The sequence below is a fragment of the Phyllobates terribilis genome, unplaced genomic scaffold (genome assembly GCF_046119375.1).
Source record: "Phyllobates terribilis strain yellow unplaced genomic scaffold, ASM4611937v1 Scaffold_2__4_contigs__length_985480577, whole genome shotgun sequence".
Lineage (NCBI taxonomy): Eukaryota > Metazoa > Chordata > Amphibia > Anura > Dendrobatidae > Phyllobates > Phyllobates terribilis.
The window spans coordinates 292,722,015-292,731,471 of record NW_027362762.1 but is presented as its reverse complement, the minus strand read 5'-3'; positions in this window follow the sequence as shown (position 1 = coordinate 292,731,471).

The window sequence follows — 9,457 nt, the reverse complement described above, 5'->3', positions numbered from 1 at the left end:
TCACTTTTCCAGAGCCTTTGTGCTACCAGTAATGTGGAAGCCCCCTATAATTCTATTAACAGTTGACACCTGAGTGGTGACTTTTTGTGAGTTGAGTAGAAGATTTTATTCGTGGCATTTTGGGGTTCAGAACATTTTGGAACAGTTCACATTTATCCTGTGCTCTACGCCGAGCACTTACATCATAGTTTCCACCTAAATCTACAAAATATGTGAATCGGATGAAACCCCCGAGAGATATAATCACTATAATGAGACGGCAGAGTTACTCTGGACTCCGTCTGTCTTCTGTTTCGCGGTATCTGGCTTTTCAGAGGTGCACAAAACTGTGCCCGACCACGCTTTTATGCGCGCCTAAAAAGACAGACACCGTTGGATCATAGGCTAGATGGCGTCCACAGTGTCTCCATCTGCTTCATTTTAGGGAATCTTCCTTCGGGGGTTCCGTCTGAATCATGTATTTCAGAGATGTATATGGAAACTCCGGTGTAAGCTTTCAACATAGATCACAGAATAAATGTGCGCCGAGCCTTACTGCCAGAGGCGTATCTAGAGGGGGGAAAGTTGGGGCATGTGCCCTGGGTGCAGCTAGCAGGGGGGGTGCAGTTGGGCTGCCTAATGCAGCTGTCTGAGGTGTCTCCCCGGCGGCTGCATTGTGAAAAGGAGGCCCAGTATGGAGGGCATGTACCATAAGAGAGACAGTGTGGGGGTCATATTTTGTGCAGGGAATATAGTGAGGGGCAATTATTTATTCAGGAGCTCACCGTAGGGCAGATATTTTTATTCAGAAGCATTAGAATGACACTGCTATCTTTAAGGGCATCGTGTGGGTATGTGCTGCAGAAGACCGAAGAAAGTCGAAGTCTACAGAGATGAGCTGTGGATGAGAAAATGCATCATCATGGCATCTGGCTAAAATAAAGTAGAAAAGAAAGAGAACGACTTCAGAGACGTCGCGATCTATAAGGTACCTGGATGTAAATGTTTTTGTGATACAAATTCTCATATTTTTATCTATGTTAGGATCATTAAAGGGGTTTCCAAGTTTGTGATGAATCTGCAGTGAGTCTATGTGACTGCAGGCTTATGAATTCTCACAGTGCGCACTGCATGCTATCAGGATTCTCTTCTCTTGTGCTGGCAAATTGCATACATGTGGTCACGTGTCTGACATGCGCGGCCTCATTCAATGAAAATGAATTGAACGAACAAGTTTAGTTGGAATGTGGCCATGATAATTATAATCTTTTTATTTATACAGCGCCAACATATTCCGCAGCGCTTTACAATTCAGACAATTTACAGGCATTAATGGCACTGTCCCCATTGGGGCTCACAATCTAGATTCGCTATCTGTATGTCGTTGGAGTGGGAGGAAACCGGAGAACCCAGGGGAAACCCACTCAAACACGGGGAGAACATGCAAACTCCTTGCAGATGCTGTCCTTGGTGGGATTAAAACCCAAGATCCCAGCGCTGCAAGACTGCAGTGCTAACAACTGAGCCACCGTGCTGCCCAAATTATACAAATCGCATACTTGTGCAAGGGAGAATCCTAAAAGTGTGCAGTGCATGCGCTGTGAGAATTCAGAAGCCTGCAATCACCTAAAGTGACTGCAGACTTTTATCACAAACCTGGACAAGCCCTTTAATTATAACAATCCTAACAGCATATAATATACTCACTGTCAGGATTCAGCTCTGCTCGTTGGTTCCAGCAGTCATCACATGGCCACTTCAATCTTACAGTCACAAATCGCATATGTGCTTGTGGGGGGGGCGCCAAACTGAATTCTTACCTCGGGTGCCAGAAAACCTAGATACACCTCTGCTTACTGCGATCAACAAACAAGCAGATGAAGAATTGGTTTTATTTATTTTTTTTACACCGGTTCTCGTGCGTTATAAGTGATTAGACGACTTTATTCTTCGTATCGGTGCTATACCAGATTTATATAGTTTTTTATGTTTGGCTACTATCACACACTAAACGACGTGCTTTTTTGCAAAATAAAGTTTTTGTATCATCATATTTTGAGAGCTATAATTTTTCTATATTTCAGCAAACAGAGTCATGTGAGGGTTTGTTTTTGTTTTTTTGCAGGATTTTTGAGAGGGGGAATGAACAAAAAACAGCAATTAAGGAAATTCTTTTTTTCTTTATGCTGTTCACCATGTGCTAAAATTGATACGGCAGCTTTATTTTTCGGGTCAGTACAATTACAGCGATACCCCATTTATATTATTTTTTTAATGCTTTGTTGCTTCTACACAAAAACTTTTTATAAAAAAAATATTGTTTGTGCATCTTTTTATTCTAAGAGCTATAACTGTTTTATTTTTACACTGATGGAGCTGTTTGGCGGCTTGTTTTTTGCATTTTTATTTACAATGGTCGGTTTGATTGCGTTTTATTCCACTTGTTTTTTCCAGCGGTATGCTGAAAAACTATTTTTTTTGCCACGTTTTTACATTTTTTACGGTGTTCACTGAAGGGGTTAACTAGTGGGATATTTTTATAGGTCAGGCTGTTCCGTACAGGGCGATACTAAATGTGTGTATTGCTTATTTTTGTTTTTACATCATGCTTTGCAATGCGCCAGCCCTATGATATTACACAGGAAGTTCTACTGTTACACCCAGCCTGTGGCTGGAAGGAACAGGCCACCGTACATGGCATACCAGGTGGTCATTGTTTGACCTCTGAGTTCCATGACAACCATTGGCTCCCCATGATTTCGTCACGAGGTTCCGATGGGGGCACCTCCAGCACGATCACTGTCCTCTGCCATGCCATCGGTCTCTGCACTTCCTGTGCCACTCAGCTGTCAGCACGGAACTGTCACTGCGTGTTTAAACGTAGTGGCAGTTTTAATGCATGGCAGACATAGCACGTTATGCTGCCGGAACTGACACCCGCTCGTAGAGGGGTTAAGCAAATGGGATAAGACTGCTGAGCCAAGTACTTAGTTTCTCCAGGTCAAAAAAGACTAGAATTCATCAGTAATATAGAAGGTGCCCCAAGCATAAAGGGATTATCCACTACTAGACAACCCCTGCTTAAATACTACAGTGCCCCATGTAAAATCCACTGTGATGTCAGCACTGCTATTCTCAGTAGGTCACGTGACATTATGTGCAGTGACCAATGAAGCAAAAGGGCGGTCGCTGCCTTTACTATTCTATCAGAGCATCCTTTCGCAGCATACTGAACAGAATACTAAATGGCTGCAGACAATGAGCAGCTACTGATTGGGTACAGTGGTCACTTGACACAAGATTGTCACGTGATGCACCCAGAATAGCAGTGCCAACATCATCAGGATGCTGTCGCTGCAGGAGGAGAGTATTAATTGTTTTTGTTGTATATGGGCGACTGAAGTAATAAAGCAGGGGAGGCCTGTAATAGACAACCCGTTTATCCAAAGTTTGTATTTTAAACCTTTATTAGCAAGGCTGACCAAATACAATACAGGGAAGGAAAGAGCTTTATGCTACTGCTGGGACTAAAGAAATTAGAATTACATTCTAAATATAATATTTTACAGTATTCTCCAGGAAATAGAAAATAAAAATAAAGGAAATGTTGTTATATAGAAATTCCTAAATACCCTTAAATAGCAAATCACACTTGTTTTATCTAGGACAGTGTTCCCCAACTCCGGGCCTCAAGGCTCACCAACAGGTCATGTTTTCAGGATTTCCTTAGTATTGCACAGGTAATAATTGCATTACCTGCACAGGAAATCCTGAAAACATGATCTGTTGGTGAGCCTTGAGGCCCGGAGTTGGGGAGCACTGATCTAGGGAGGTGATCAATATAGAATTAGTGATAGTCTGCCATCTTGACAGACTGAGAGAAACCTGTCTTAGAATGTTAATAGCACCGCTGTTGTGATATTTATACCATATACTGTCAAGCTATCTACACCTCACCGCAGCCGCTAAGCATTCAAAATGAAAGGGATGTACAGCTTCTTCTTACTTCAGTACTCCTGCCATCTCCAGTGCTAAATCAGACAGGCATGGTGGACAGCAGTGTGATCAGCTTTTTCTTACCTCAGCTCCCCTGGTATCTCAATTGTTAAATCAGATAGACTGTGTGGACAGCAGTGTGAGTAGCCGCTTACTTCAGCACTCCTGGTATCCCCAGTATTAGATTAGAAAGGCAGGGTGGACAGGAGTTTGAGCAGCATTATTTACCTTAGCACCCCTGATATCCCCAGGAATAAGATTAGAAAGACAGGATGGACAGGCCTGTGAGCAGCCTCTTCGTAGGTCAGCACCCTTGCTATCTCTAGTATTAGATCAGATAGACTGTGTAAGCAGCCTCCTCTTACCTCAGCACTCCTGGTAACTTCAGTATTAGATGAGAAAGAAAGGGTGGAAAGGAGTGTGATCAGCTTCTTAGGCTATGTTTACACATCATGTTTTTTTCAGCTTTTTTTATGCAAATTTTCAGCTGCGTTTTACAGTACCAGCAAAGTCTATGAGATTCCAAAATTCTTAGTTCACACATCGTGGGTCTTTTTGTTCAGGATTTTGTGCCTTGCATGTTTTTTTTTTTCTGCAAAATAGAGCATGTCACTTCTTTTAGCGTTTTTTCACCCATTGGAAATAATTGGTAGTGAAAAAACACCTAGTATGAACATAGCTATCAGGTTTTTCTGCGTTTTTACTGAAAATAAGCAAGTACAGCAGTATGTGAAACTCATTTATTTTTGTGATTTTATCATCTTGTCTTGGTCACTGAGATGGTAGTTTGTATTAGTACAGAGTAATTAAATTAGTGATGTGTAAACATTGGCTGAGCTAGGTGTGAGATTGAACAATACCTGTGGCCCAGGCAGGTGTGAAATTGAACAATGCCTGTGCAACTGAATGACAGATCATATTGTGAAAGTAAATTTGTGTCATACAAACTCAATGCACTGCCAGTGTCTTAGGTAAACTATTCCAGAACAATTCACCTCCCCCACTGTACATTTGAAATTCTGGTTAATATGGTTTCACATATGTCTTGCATTGGTGACCTGTATTCATGCTTCTGTGGAGGAAACAAAGCTGAACTTTGGCTATGTTCACACATGGTTTTTTTCAGCGCTTTTTGTACCTAAACCAGAATGAGTTTTTTTTCACTGTACTTTATGTACATGCATAACAGAGACAAAAGGACACTGAGAAAAACACACCGCAAGAAAACAGCAACAAAAATCCTGAACAACCTCCTGACAAGAGATCAGGTTTAGTGTTGAGTGAGTATGTTCTGTCCGAGTATGCTCGGGCCGAGCTCCGAGTATTTATAGCTGCTCGGTGATGCGTTTGAATCGCTCCGGTGTGCATGATTTACAACTGTTTGACAGCTTTATTACATATGAGGAATGTGTAAGAAATAGACATTCCTCACATGTAATGAAACTGTCAAACAGTCACAAATCATGCACACGGGAGCGATTCAAACGCATCACCGAGCAGCTGTAAATACTCGGAGCTCGGCCCGAGTGTACTCGGGGAAAGGGTTAACAGAACATACTCGCTCAACACTAATCAGGTTTTGATGCAGAAAATGAATGCCGAAAAAACCATGATGTGTGAACATAACAGGAGTGCAGAGGTAAGGCTATCTCCAGTATTAGATTAGATAGACAGCAGTGTGAGGGTCTCTTTGTATCTCAATACTCCTGGTATCTCCAGTAATAGATCAGATAGATGGTGGACAGCAGTGTAAGCAGTCTGTTACCTCCAGTATTAGATCAGAATATGCACTATGAGCATATTCCTACACATGCAACTGAGGAGGTGGGAAGAAGGCAGGTGTACCTACTACACATACACAAAGACATCTGTAACTTTAACATTCGATGACAGGTTTAGGGTAAGTATAACAAGGGAGCAGCCATTTTAGTTCTATAGTGATAACCTCCCTAGACTAAATAAGTGTAATTTGCTAATTAGTAGATATTTAGGAATGTATTATTAACTTTCCTATAGTTATTTTTTATATGGCTAGAGAACCCCTTTACAACAGTAGAAAATATAAGAATGTAGTAAGCAAATCCCTTAGTGGGGGGGGGGGGGGTCCTACTTCCGAGATCTCACATTTGACATACTAATGCAGTCTCTGCTGAAAATCTTTCAGGCTAAGGCTGCATGCCCACTATGCGTTTTTCAAGCATTTTTAATGCGGAATTTCGGCAGCAGAAAGGCTTTAAAAACGCTTGGTAATCCGTGCCCCATGATCCCCAATGAAAATCTGCATGTTCTGTGCCCATGCTGCGGATTTTTCCGCAGCGGATTTTCCTTGTGGAAAAATCCACAGCATGTCCATTATTTGTGCGTTTCTGCATGCGGATTTGAGGTCCCAATGGACTTGAAAAATGCAAGTCAAATCCGCATGTAAAACCGCTGCAAAAACGCGTGTAAAATCCGCATGCGTTTTTGACTGCCAAGACCATGCAGAAACGCTGCAGAAATTTTCTGCTTCATTTCTGCATTGTGGGCACATAGCCTTACACCAAGTAAAAAAAAAGTATTGAGTGGCCAAGAAACCACATTACATAAATTGCTTTTTGTTCCGTGTCAGTGGAGCATATTTGAAAAAGTAACAACAGGCCTGAACAAGTAAAGGAACTGTGGAAAAGTAAGTCCACGTGCACATGTTCAGTATTTTACATCAGTATTTGTCAGCAAAAACCAGGAGTGGGTAAAAAATGCAGAAGTGGTGACGTATTTCTATTATACTTTTCCTCTGACTGTTTTTGGCTTATAAATACGGATTATGGCCTTAAACTAGTGCGCAAAGAATATTTTAAAGGGTTTTCTCATAATTTGTGTAAAAATACTTTTTTTTTTCCAAAAGCTGTGGTCCTAGAAAGGGTGGTGCAGAGGTATAGCACCAAATCAAGAAAACACCACTGAGAAGGATCTTCAGTAGATCTGTCAAACTGGAAACTAGATCACAGCTGATTAATATTGACAAAAAAGTAACTCTTTGGGCTGAATAATGGTAAAGACCTCAGCATGACCTATTCTAGGTTAAATATAAGGTATGGAATAGTTCAGGGTATGAAGCTCATTTGCCTTGTTACCAGAGGTTTAGCTAAAGTAATTTCCTTTACTTGCTTGGGTAAATGTGGGTTTCTCTCAAGTTGCCATGTCAACCATTCTGCAAATTCTATCTAAAAGGTCTGAGAAGGCATTCCACAGCCGAACTGAATTTTGTAAGGGTGTCATTTATGAGAAAACAAAAGTCACAACTACCCAAAATTGCAGAGACAGACTACTAGTGCCAAGATGCAGGCTCTTGCTGAACGAGGTAAGAGCCGCTATTGCTGATTTTTTGAGTCATCCAGTTTTTGGTTTATTGGTAACAAAATATGGTTCTCAGATTTTGGCAAGATTAGCAACTACACTGTGGGCAAGGAGGGGCTTTTTAGGTTGGCATTAGTTGTAATCGTCTGCAATGAGACATATCACTTAATTTGTACAGCAGAATCAAGGACGATCTTAAGACGTTCCGGTTGGCACGTTGCCTTTCACATCGCTTGTGAACATTAGTAAAGTTAATGTTTTAACATCAGAACAAATACCGTAGTTACTGTAACCTGACTACTGTTTGTACTGATGAACTTCTTTAGTAGATTGTGCCACACACACACACATCTACCTTTCCCATATGAAAAACTGAATCTGAACCCAAGATGACTGCAACATTGGTGATATGGATTAACAAGCTTCCCCTGTACACCTCTGCTTATGTCTGTAAGTGGATCAACGACTGGCAATCTGTTCTCATTGTCTATTGGCGTTTCAGCGCATCTACTCAGTGAAGTATGTCGCCAGAAACACTACTCCAGTTAGGGACTGGAGTATTATTTCTGGTGCAAGTTACATCACTAAAGTGGCATACCTTATATAGAATTTGGCCAAAAAAAGTAACAATTTTGTGTAACTTCACATTGCGACTTAACATTAAAAAAAAAAAAGAAAAAAAAAAAGCGCGTAAACACTTTGATTAATTGGCCTCTATATCTGCAGGTAAGTAACATTTTTGTAGGTGATCGTGACCACTAATATTGTAAGGTGAAGCATATAATAGACAAAAATGCTGTTGCCAGTATATTACGCAAGGTTCCAAAATTGTCAGTAGGTGCATGCAACACATGCTGGATTTTCTTTTGCCAAAGACAATTAAAATGGTCAATTTCTTTATGTAGATGGTTTTGGTTAAAAATAAAATAGAGATTGTACTGTGTACGATGGCTAATTGATTGGGAACCCATTAACTCGGAATCTCATTGACCTCAAAATGAAGAGACCATTTTACTTTGGCATTTTCTCTGCATGTTGGGAAGTAAGGGCGCGTTTGCACTAGCCGATAGCGGCCGTTTAACAGCCTGTTTAGACAAGCTAACGGTCTTCCATTTCAAGATGATCAGCAATAGACCGGTTTGTGCACATAGACTAATTATTTTCAGCAGCACATGTCCCACAGTGATTTTTAACAAAGCTAAAAAATCTTTTCATCCAACGAATAAGTTGTTTGTTTATCTGGCGATTGGCAGCCTGTTTACACTGGCCAATTATTGGGAACACTCATTACCAATAATGGTCTAGTGTAAATGCACCCCAATAAAGTACCATGTAGAGTATTGTGCGTACTCTCAGTAAATGGGCTTGTGGTGCTAGAATAGAACACAGCTCCTACAGAGCAGAAAGTAAAAGGGTCCTCACAATAAAATTCCCCAGTTACAATCTAAGAGTATGGGCACACTAACTGAAAAAGCACCATAAAACTGCTGCAAAAACTCAACGTAATGCACAGCAAATGTAAAAATGACAATGCTGTGCACATGTTGGGTCTTTTGTTACTTCTAAAACTCAGAAACTGTAAAATAGCTAAAATCAGTAACATGTTCATTCTTTGGGCAAACAAACTCTTTATAGCTGAAAAGTATAGGAAAAAAAGATGCTGGTGATGATGCTGCCGCTAAACATTACGGCAAAACTGCCAGTGTAGCAGCTTCAGGGAAAAGCTTGCTGGCTTCTGAAGCAGCTAAGCATAGGAAAACCTTATGGGCTCCACTGGTGTGAAAAGAGGTGTGCACATAGGGTTAAACCTTAAAAGGGTTTTGCACTTTTTTTATACAAAGAAAAAAAGTCAAGTGAACCATAAAAGTTGCCCATCATCTAAAATAAGAAAAGCAGTTAGGACTTGCCCTTCCGGGGTCCAGCGCCGGATCCGGTCTAAGTGTTTTGGTTGCAGCTGTGATGTGAATTGATGCTGTGACGTCACTTCTGCAGCCAAACCATTAAGTGTGAAGCGCCAGTGAAGATCTGGCACTGGACCTGGAGGGAGAGTCCTATCTATTTTACATAAGCAGCATTTGGAGGTCCACATTTCTAAAAGTGGAAAACGCTTTAAGGTATATTAAAGCAATAAAGATTTTGGTTGAAG